Consider the following 10,055-nt stretch of genomic DNA (forward strand, 5'->3'; position numbering starts at 1 on the left):
ACATTTTTTCTCAAAAAAAAAAAATTTGTCAAAAGATTTTGTCAAAAAATTTTTGGCTCATTTTTTTCAATTTTCTTTTTCAAATTTTTTTTTGCAATTTTTTTGTCAATTTTTTTTTTGCAATTTTTTTTCCAAAAACCATTCACAGTCATTGTTTTTTCCAGTCTCCAGTTAACAGGGTCGTTGTTTAATCCAAAACACCGGCCGATCTCTGCGATCACGGCTTTTTGAGTTCAAAAGGATTTTAAAGCCGTGTTGAAACGTCTTTGCTACTCGCGCTTATCTCCTCTCACGTGTTGATTCAGTGAATCCATCTGTGATGAAATATAGCACCATCTAAAACAGACCAGCTGAGTCTCTTCATGCTAACAGGCTAACTGTTGTGTTGCTCAGAATGATACCTGCCTCTACCTCTTATCATACCTGGATCATAAGAGTCCATTTAGGATGAAGACCTCTTCACTCAAACTTCTTGTTTCTATCAGTGACTTCAAATAAAGACAGGGTGCAGGTTTCCTCTGATGAATAATGTGTCCTACTCTGAGGGAAGATGTCACATGGAAACCTGTCTCTTTATAGACATCACTGGTCCAAAGACTCGGTCGTGTCTGAACGTGTTGTCTCGTGGGAGCAGTAAGGCCGCAGCTCTGACTCAGATTGATTTCTCCCATCTGGTCTGGCACCCACTCCTGTGGCTCCTCCTGTAAACACAGCCCGGGACGTGTTAGACGCTTGTTGTGTCAGAGCCTCCTTATAGACCGGGCAGATCTCATCACAGCATCACGAGAGGCTGGTGTCCTCTAGCTCAGTTTAGACTCTGGTCTAAGATATGATATAACACTTAATCTAATGCTAACAGGTGGTAGTATACTATATATGTTGTGTATAAATTCAGACATACAGTGAAGAGAGAAATGAGCTATAGTGAGAGTTTTCACCACAGTGTCAACAGGCAGAGGGGACATGTCGTCCCTGGTGTCTCTGTTTTTGTCTACAATTAATCACTGTTGTTATTCTCCTTTGATCTGTTCCATTCCACTCTCCTTTGATCTGTTCCATTCCACTGTCCTTTGATCTGTTCATTCTATTTTCCTTTGATCTGTTCCATTCTATTCTCCTTTGATCTGTTCCATTCTATTCTCCTTTGATCTGTTCCATTCTATTCTCCTTTGATCTGTTCATTCCACTCTCCTTTGATCTGTTCCATTCCACTGTCCTTTGATCTGTTCATTCTATTCTCCTTTGATCTGTTCTATTCCACTCTCCTTTGATCTGTTCATTCTATTCTCCTTTGATCTGTTCCATTCTATTCTCCTTTGATCTGTTCCATTCTATTCTCCTTTGATCTGTTCCATTCTATTCTCCTTTGATCTGTTCCATTCTATTCTCCTTTGATCTGTTCCATTCTATTCTCCTTTGATCTGTTCCATTCAATGCTATTCTCCTTTGATCTGTTCCATTCTATTCTCCTTTGATCTGTTCCATTCAATGCTATTCTCCTTTGATCTGTTCCATTCTATTCTCCTTTGATCTGTTACATTCCACTCTCAAAATGAGCTCTAGAGACCCAAACTGATTTTGTACCAGGCTGTAAACATGTTTATTTCTGCTGTAACATTTAACATGGGGATCTATGGGGACTGACTCACTGCAGGAGACACACTCTAGTGGACACTGGAGGAACTGCAGGAGACACACTCTAGTGGACACTGGAGGAACTGCAGGAGACACACTCTAGCGGACACTGGAGGAACTGCAGGTTTTGGGACTTTGTTTCTTGGCCTTGTTTGATGCGTAAGACTTGAGCCCTGTTGGATTTCTGTAATGAGCTCTGGTTTGTGAAACTCCAGGAAATATTCGGTCCTGCTGTGAAACTGTAAGCCGTCGTTTTGTAAAGACTCTTTTAAGAAACTCGGGTCATTTCACTGAAAGTCTCGAACACAGGAGTGGCTGTGTTTCTCAGGCTGCAGGGTAAACCCGAACACTTCCTCACTCTGTCTGTTTCACACGGATCAGGTGAGGAATGCTGCGTCTGTGCAGCCCAGAAAAACATCTGTGAGCTGTGGAGCGTCGTCAGCAGGTGACTCAGTTCGTGTGTTTTATAACACTTCAGTAAGCGTTTCATGGAGTAAAGCCTCAGACTAAATCTGAACACTGGAGAGTCGTGATCGTTAATACCAGCGGGTATTTGTGAAGCAACACACACACACACACACACACACACACACACACACACACACACACACACACACACACACACACACACACACACACACACACACACACTTTGTTTCTGTTCCAGCTACACATGACAAAAGTCTAAAGGCTTTAGCACCAACAGCTGCAGGCCTCTGGAGCTCAGGGGCAGATATTTCAGTCTGACCTGGTGAACTTCAGCTCATTAACAACCATAACCAATCAAATATTAACCATCTGATTCATCTTTAATATTTACTGATGGAATATATTTTTAAAGCCACAAATTAACAAGAAAAATGTATTAAAGAAGCCTAAAAAGAGTCATCAATATACAAGACTTTAATTGTAAATCAACAAGATGAAATTCACACAAAATTGAATATTTAAGTTAGAAATTAAATAGATTAAAGTTGTAAATCATAGAAAACACTACAACATTTACACCAAAAAATCAGAAAATAACTTGAAAAAGTTCTCAAAATAAAAATAATCAACTTTGTAAATAAGAAAAAGTCTAAAGATAAATGTAATAAAAATTCAAGAGATTAATGTCAGAAATTAATAAAATATAAGTTGTAAAATTTTAAGAATACAATCCTAAATTTCTAAGAAAAGTTGAAGCTTTATAAAAAAAATAATTTGTCAATATAAATAAATGAAAGTCTTAATTTCCTTTGTGTATATGTAAATAAAAATATTTGTGCTATCTGATTGAATTTAAAGATTTTTGTTTTTTTCTCATTTCAATTTTTTTAAAACATGTTCATTCACAAGAATTAATTTCTCAATTTGCAAGAAAAATCTTAAAATTCTGAGAATAAAATCGCAAATGAACAATAATAAACTCAAGAATCTAAACTTCCTTTTTAAACGACTGAAATAAGAAAATATTGTTCTTTTTTTAGAACAAAGTCAGAATCATGGATCTTGTTTTATACTCATATTTTATTGTTTAAAAAAATACAAATTAAAATCCCATATTTGCATTTATATATACTTCCAAATAATCCTTGATCTTTGAGTTAGATAACCTTCAGGCTGATTTCAGAGGAGCTGCCTGCTCTCACATGAGGAGCGGCTCTGACTTCCTGTTAGGCTCTCATTCTTTAAATCAGTTCATTGCAACCTTTACTAAAGTTTAACTTCACAGGATGCTCCGCGTTCCTCTTGCCGGCTGCTCTTCTGACCTTCCCCTTCAAAATAAAATAGAAGTCGACTAAAGACTAAAACTCATTTGTTCTCATAAATCTACATCTGTGTTCTTTTGAAGTTATCACTACATTTTCAAAATCCAATATTCCTCCTGTGACCGGTCCCCGAACCTCCATCAGATACAACCACTCTGAGATCAACGAGAGATTCAAGTGTTTTTCACCATTTAGATTTATTTATTTATGTATTTATTTGTTTGTTTGTTTGTTTGTTAATTTATTTATTTATTTGTTTATTTATTAGTTTGTTTATTTATTTAATTATGTATTTATGTATCGATTTATTTATTTATGTATTTATTTATTTGTTTATTTATTTATTTGTTTATTTATTTGTTTGTTTATTCATTTATTTATTTGTTTATTTATTTATTTATTCATTTATTTATTTGTTTATTTATTTATTTGTTTATTTATTAGTTTGTTTATTTATTTAATTATGTATTTGTTTATTTATTTATTTGTTTATTTATTTATTTTATTGTGTATTTATTTATTTATTTATTTATTTGTTTGTGTATTTATTAATTTATTTGTTTATTTATTTATTCATTTATTTATTTGTTTATTTATTTGTTTATTTATTAGTTTGTTTATTTATTTAATTATGTATTTATGTATCTATTTATTTATTTATGTATTTGTTAGTTTGTTTATTTATTAGTTTGTTTATTTATTTGTTTATTTATTAGTTTGTTTATTTATTAGTTTGTTTATTTAATTATGTATTTATGTATCTATTTATTTATTTATGTATTTATTTATTTGTTTATTTATTTATTTATTTGTTTATTTATTAGTTTGTTTATTAGTTTGTTTATTTATTTAATTATGTATTTATGTATCTATTTATTTATTTATGTATTTATTTATTTGTTTATTTATTAGTTTGTTTATTTATTTGTTTATTTATTTAATTATGTATTTATGTATCTATTTATTTATTTATGTATTTATTTATTTGTTTATTTATTAGTTTGTTTATTTATTTGTTTATTTATTTAATTATGTATTTATGTATCTATTTATTTATGTATTTATTTATTTGTTTATTTATTTATTTTATTGTGTATTTATTTTATTGTGTATTTATTTTATAGTGTATTTATTTATTTATTTATTTTATTGAAAATTTATTTATTTATTTATTTATTGCACATATAAAAGAACAAAACAAACATTTTTGTTCAATAACATGATCCAAGATATAACAGGTAAATTCAATAATCAAACTGACCTCTAACATGTGGTGTGTTTGTGGAGTGGCCCTCCTAAAGAAGACCATCAACACAAAGATGAAGCATCAATGAAGAACAGAATATCTACAAACAAATAAAAACAAAACAAAAACAGATTAATATTTAAAACAATGATGAAGAGAAAGAGAGATAAATATAGATTCATAAGTTCTGAAAGTAGGGAGAGTATGTGTTTGTAAAGATGCATTAACATCAGTATCATGTTGTGTTACTGAACTCACCTCATAGACAGAGTCTGTTTGTTTCTTCAACGAGTTTAAATTTGCGTTCCTCGTTTTATGAGCGGGTCAAATGTTCCATCAGTGAGGGCGTCTGTATCTGATGGAACACTAGAGAACAGGTCGTCCTAAAGAAAGATGGAGGGAGTTTGTTTGCAGACCTTGATGGTAAAGATGGATCTGAGAGCTGTGAATGTATTGAAAGACAAGAATATGAATCTGTAGACGGTGAGGATCAAAGATGGAGGGAGTGTGATCGTTCTGAATTTAACCTGAAGTAAGATCTGTTTTCAGGATGAAGCGTGCAGCAGCATCCAGTAATGCTCGTCCTTACTGTGCTGCAGGTGTGTGAAACAGACACGAGGTCACCTTAGCTGTGACTGTTTCCTCCTCCATCACACACACACACACACACACACACACACACTTCTCATGGCGTTGTGTTTTCTTTAAACTTGAGACGCGTACGATCATCTCTGTGCACCTTCAGCGTCCTCCTTGCTGACGCTGTCGGTGTGTCTTTAAATTTAAAACCTCCACTAATGTTGTAATCCTAACGCCTCACGAGTCTCTAATAAATCACGCATTGTTCCTTTAACGGCTCACTGTGAGATCCGAGGCCTCAGACTAATTCTGTCGGTCATGTGACCCTCATCATATCAGTCCTCCTCCTCCTCCTCCTCAGCAGAAAAAAGAAAAAGATAAGATGGCCGCCGAGTTATTTATAGCCCGAGCTGAGAGGCTGCAGCTCAGAGCGAGCTGCTGCACTGCAACCCCAAATCTGCAGAGGGAGGGAGGGAGAGGGGGGAGGAGAGGAGGGAGGAGAGGAGGGAGGAGAGGGGGGGGTGTTGGGAGTCCATTGTGTTTGTGACACAAAGCAAGCTGCCGTCCCTCCATGTTGCGAGAGGCTGCTGTTCTTCTTCTACATAAGAAAGAGGAAGGAGGGGGAGGAGGAGGGGGAGGGTGCAGATTTAAATCTCAGAGGGGAGGATTTTTTTATTCAGGGAGGAGGAGGAGGAGGAGGAGGAAGGAGGGAGGGAGGGAGGGAGGAGGGGAGGAAGGTACAGGCGGGTGAATATTCATGGCAGGTTTTTAAAAAAAAGAAAAGAGGAAAAAAGAGGGAGGGAGGGGAGGCTGGAGAGGGAGGAAGCACCGGATTGGCTGCATCTCCACGCCCCCTCACACCAAGCCTGTCAGCCCAGCCAATCAGGACGCTGTGCATGGTTTGAAAGATGCCAGAGAGAAAGAGAGGAAGAGGAGGAAGAAGAAGAGGAGGAGGAGGAGGAGAGAGAGAGAGAAAGAGGAGTCAGAGATGATGAATGTGCTGCTGGTGTCGACCTGCAGCGGCTGCACTTTGTAAAAACAGAATCACGTTTCTCTCAATTCTCCTCGTTTCACGCCTCGGAGCGGCAGAGTGATGGCGGCGGCGGCAACATGGCGGCGGCGGCAACATGGCGGCGGCTCCACTGGCTCCGGGGTCCGCCATATGCTCGTCTGTGTGCACACGTGACGTCCCCGTGAAGCAGGTTGTTCTTTCTCTCTTTGCACAAAGAGCTGTGAAACAATCACCAAACGCAGCTCGCTCACGCCACATGCCTCACGCCGTGTTGTCAGCGGTTCGATACCTGTCGCACACTGAACCACAGGTAGTGCAGTAACAGGCCGGCTTGATTTATTCACCCTCTGAGCCGGGGATAAACCGTGTAGCCCCCCCCCCCCCTCCTCCTCCTCCTCGGACACACTCTCATCAATCATGTCAGTAATTAAAGGGATCAGTGAAATATGAGACTTCACCTGGTGGCAGCTTCAGGAACTGCACCCTCCTCAAGAAAGAGGATCATCTTTATTTTAAAGATGCAAAGATGAGATGTTTTTATTTTGATGCATGAGTAAAACTTTGAGACACGTGAAAGCAGGAAGTTCAGAGTGCGAGGATCTGGAGTCGTCCGTGTCAGCGTGTTTGTGCTCAGAGACCTGAAGCCGCCGCTCTCTCGGCGTGTCTATCTATCAGCTCCGTGTCCTTTCCTGTCCTTCCTGTCGTGTCCTGCGTCTCGTCTCTGCAGCAGCTCGTCCTCGGCTTCCTGCAGGAGCCGATTACACGGCGGTGGCGGCGGCAGCGAAATGCCGCCCCGTCTGCCTCTGACCTCGTTCTCTGCTCCAGATCGTCAGCCGCCTTTTTTTAATCTTGCGCTGGTTCCTGCCTGAGCTGCAGTGCATGATTGCAAATTCGCTATTAAGAGCAAGGAGAGGAAGGAGGAGAGGGGGGAGGAGGGGAGGGAGGAAGGAGGAGGGGTGAGGCTGCAGCTTTAGTGAGAGGGATCACACACACATGCTAACACATGCTCACACACCCCTCCTCTCTCCTCTCCCTCTCCCTCTCTCCCTCTCTCCCTCTCCCTCTCTCTCTCCTCTCTGCCTCCACCCGCCCGTCCTGTTTCCACGGCTGCAAAAACAAGGGCGGATTACCGTTCATCTGCTCCATCGCCATGGAAACACTGACCTCACACTGTGGTGACCGGCAATCTGGGCCGGTCGCCATGGCGATCTGCTGCCGGTTCTGTGCCGTGCCGTGCCGGGTGGGTGGAGGGAGACGGGGGAGACGGGGAAGGGAAAGGGAGGGAGGGAGGGAGGGAGGGAGGGAGAGATCTGGTGGATTGTGACGGATTGAGCGGCGGCCCTGCAGCTCTCCGCAGTGTCGTCAGAACACAGAGAGCTGCTGCGCTCTCGCTCGGCCAGCAGAGGGCGCTCCACCTGAAACCTGAGCTGAATGAAGGAGGCCAATTAACGGACTGATCAGCGCTGGGTTCATTACTTCTCTCTGATCTGAAATCTTCTCCTCTCGTCCGAGTCTTTGAAACGACACCGAGCTGCACACCCAGAGAGGAATGACCTCTGACTGATCGTCTCCCTCTCAGGGGCGCATCCAGAGGGTCGGACAGGGGTGGCACGGCCCCCCTTTGAAATCTGGCCACCCCTCCTGCCATCAAACGTCCATTAACTCCAGCCCGTTTGTCCATAAAGCCAAAGATAGAAACGTCTTTAAAGATGTTTGAAAGATCGTTCACCTTCCTCTCACTCTATTCGTCCCACCTTTACCTCCATTTTCCTCCGGGCCTCGCGGTGAAGCCTCACAGGAAGTCAAGGCTTGGACCAGGTCTTAGTTCTGCTGCTATAGGCTTAGACTGACACACTGGGATCCTGTCTTTCCCTCTCTCTCCTCTCTCTGCCTGTCTCTCACTTTAACTCTTCCTGTCCCATTAAAGTTACTAACCATAGACCTTTCTGGAGTCCCTGAGCTCCCTTGTCTCGTAGGTTCCTCTGGATCTCTGCTGTAGATTCCTTTTTTTGGGGTCTGTTATTCATCCTTTCTTTCTTTCTTTCTTTCTTTCTTTCTTTCTTTCTTTCTTTCTTTCTTTCTTTCTTTCTTTCTTTCTTTCTTTCTTTCTTTCTTTCTTTCTTTCTTTCTTTCTTTCTTTCTTTCTTTCTTTCTTTCTTTCCTTCTTTCTTTCTTTCTTTCCTTCTTTCTTTCTTTCTTTCTTTGTCTTTTTCTTTCCTTCCTTCTTTTATTCCTTCCTTCTTTCTGTCCTTCCTTCCTTCTTCCTTCTTTCTTCCTTTCCTTCCTTCCTTTCCTTCCTTCCCTCTTTGTCTTTTTCATTCCTTCCTTCTTTTTTTCATTTATTCCTTCTTTCTTACTTTCTTTCCTTCCTTCTTTCTCTTATTCCTTTCTTTTTCCTTACATTCCTTACTTCCTTCTTTCTTTCTCTAGTTGTTCTTCCTTCATCCTTTCTGTCTCCTTTTCTTATCCCCTCTTTCCTTCTGTCATTCCTTCCCCATGTATTCTCCTCTTTTTCTTTCTTCTGGTCTCCCTCTCTTCTCTCTTCTCTTAGACCTTTCTGGAGTCCCTGAGCTCCCTTGTCTCGTAGGTTCCTCTGGATCTCTGTTGCTGTGGACGTGGTCCAGACTCCAGCTGCTACAACTACTACTATCCGTCTCCCCACTATCATCTCTCTCTCTCTCTTCATCTCCCTCTATCCCTCTCTCCAACACGGTCTCAGCAGATGTGTGTCTAACATGAGTCTGGTCCTGCTGGAGGTTTCTGCCTGTTAAAGGAAGTTTGTCCTTGCCACTGTAACTTGCTAAATGCTGCAAAGTGCTCTGCTCATGGTGGATTAAGATGAGATCACACTGAGTCCTGTCTGGAAGATGGGACTGGATCTGATCCGGTCTTGATACTGGGTCTTTAGAGTCCGGTCTAGACCTGCTCTGTATGGAGTCTGAGGAGAACATTTGTTGTGATTTGGTGCTTTATAAATAAAGATTGATTGATGTTCATGTATGTAATGAAGCTGGGAAGGATCTATAAAGGGGAGCTGGTGAAAGAGGAGGATCCAGGCGTCCTCTCTGGAAGCTTCACCTGCAGCAGAGCCGGGACGATGGCCTGAAGGAGGGAGGGTTGTTGAGGTAGAACAGTAGGAGGAGGGGTGCAGGAGGCTGTTGAGTTGGTGGAGGTGGAATCATGGGGGATGGTGTTGGGAGGGTCCCTTTGTCTCTTTAAGTAGTAAACTCCTCCAGTGTGTTTGAGAGTCAGGAGTCGTTAAAGGATTTGGTTTAGAGTTACTGACCTGAGCCCCTCCTGTGACCGAGGCAGAGATGTCTGTTGACTTTCCAGAGTCTGAAAGTCTCTGGAAAGTCTCAGGACAGCTCTGAGACTTTTACAGTGCAAAGATTTCCCCGTCGGACAGAAGGACAGGACATTAAAGCTCCCTCTCTGTGTTACTGTTAGAACATATCCAAGGCATCAACGCCACCATTCAGGGCCATCCAAAGAGATTCAGGTCCTGAAACAGGAAAGACACTGATCACAAAGTCGTAGGGTCACTGGACTATATCCCTAAACCCTAAACCCTAAACTAGCCTTAACCCTAAACCCTAAACTAGCCTTAACCCTAAACCCTAAACTAGCCTTAACCCTAAACCCTAACCTAGCCTTAACCCTAAACCCTAACCTAGCCTAAACCCTAAACCCTAAACCAGCCTTAACCCTAAACCCTAACCTAGCCTTAACCCTAAACCCTAAACCAGCCTTAACCCTAAACCCTAAACTAGCCTTAACCCTAAACCCTAAATATTAACCCTAAGTCCTACCCCCCTAACCCTTACTGTAACCC

The sequence above is a fragment of the Notolabrus celidotus genome, unplaced genomic scaffold (assembly GCF_009762535.1).
Source record: "Notolabrus celidotus isolate fNotCel1 unplaced genomic scaffold, fNotCel1.pri scaffold_205_arrow_ctg1, whole genome shotgun sequence".
In the NCBI taxonomy this organism is placed as follows: Eukaryota; Metazoa; Chordata; class Actinopteri; order Labriformes; family Labridae; genus Notolabrus; species Notolabrus celidotus.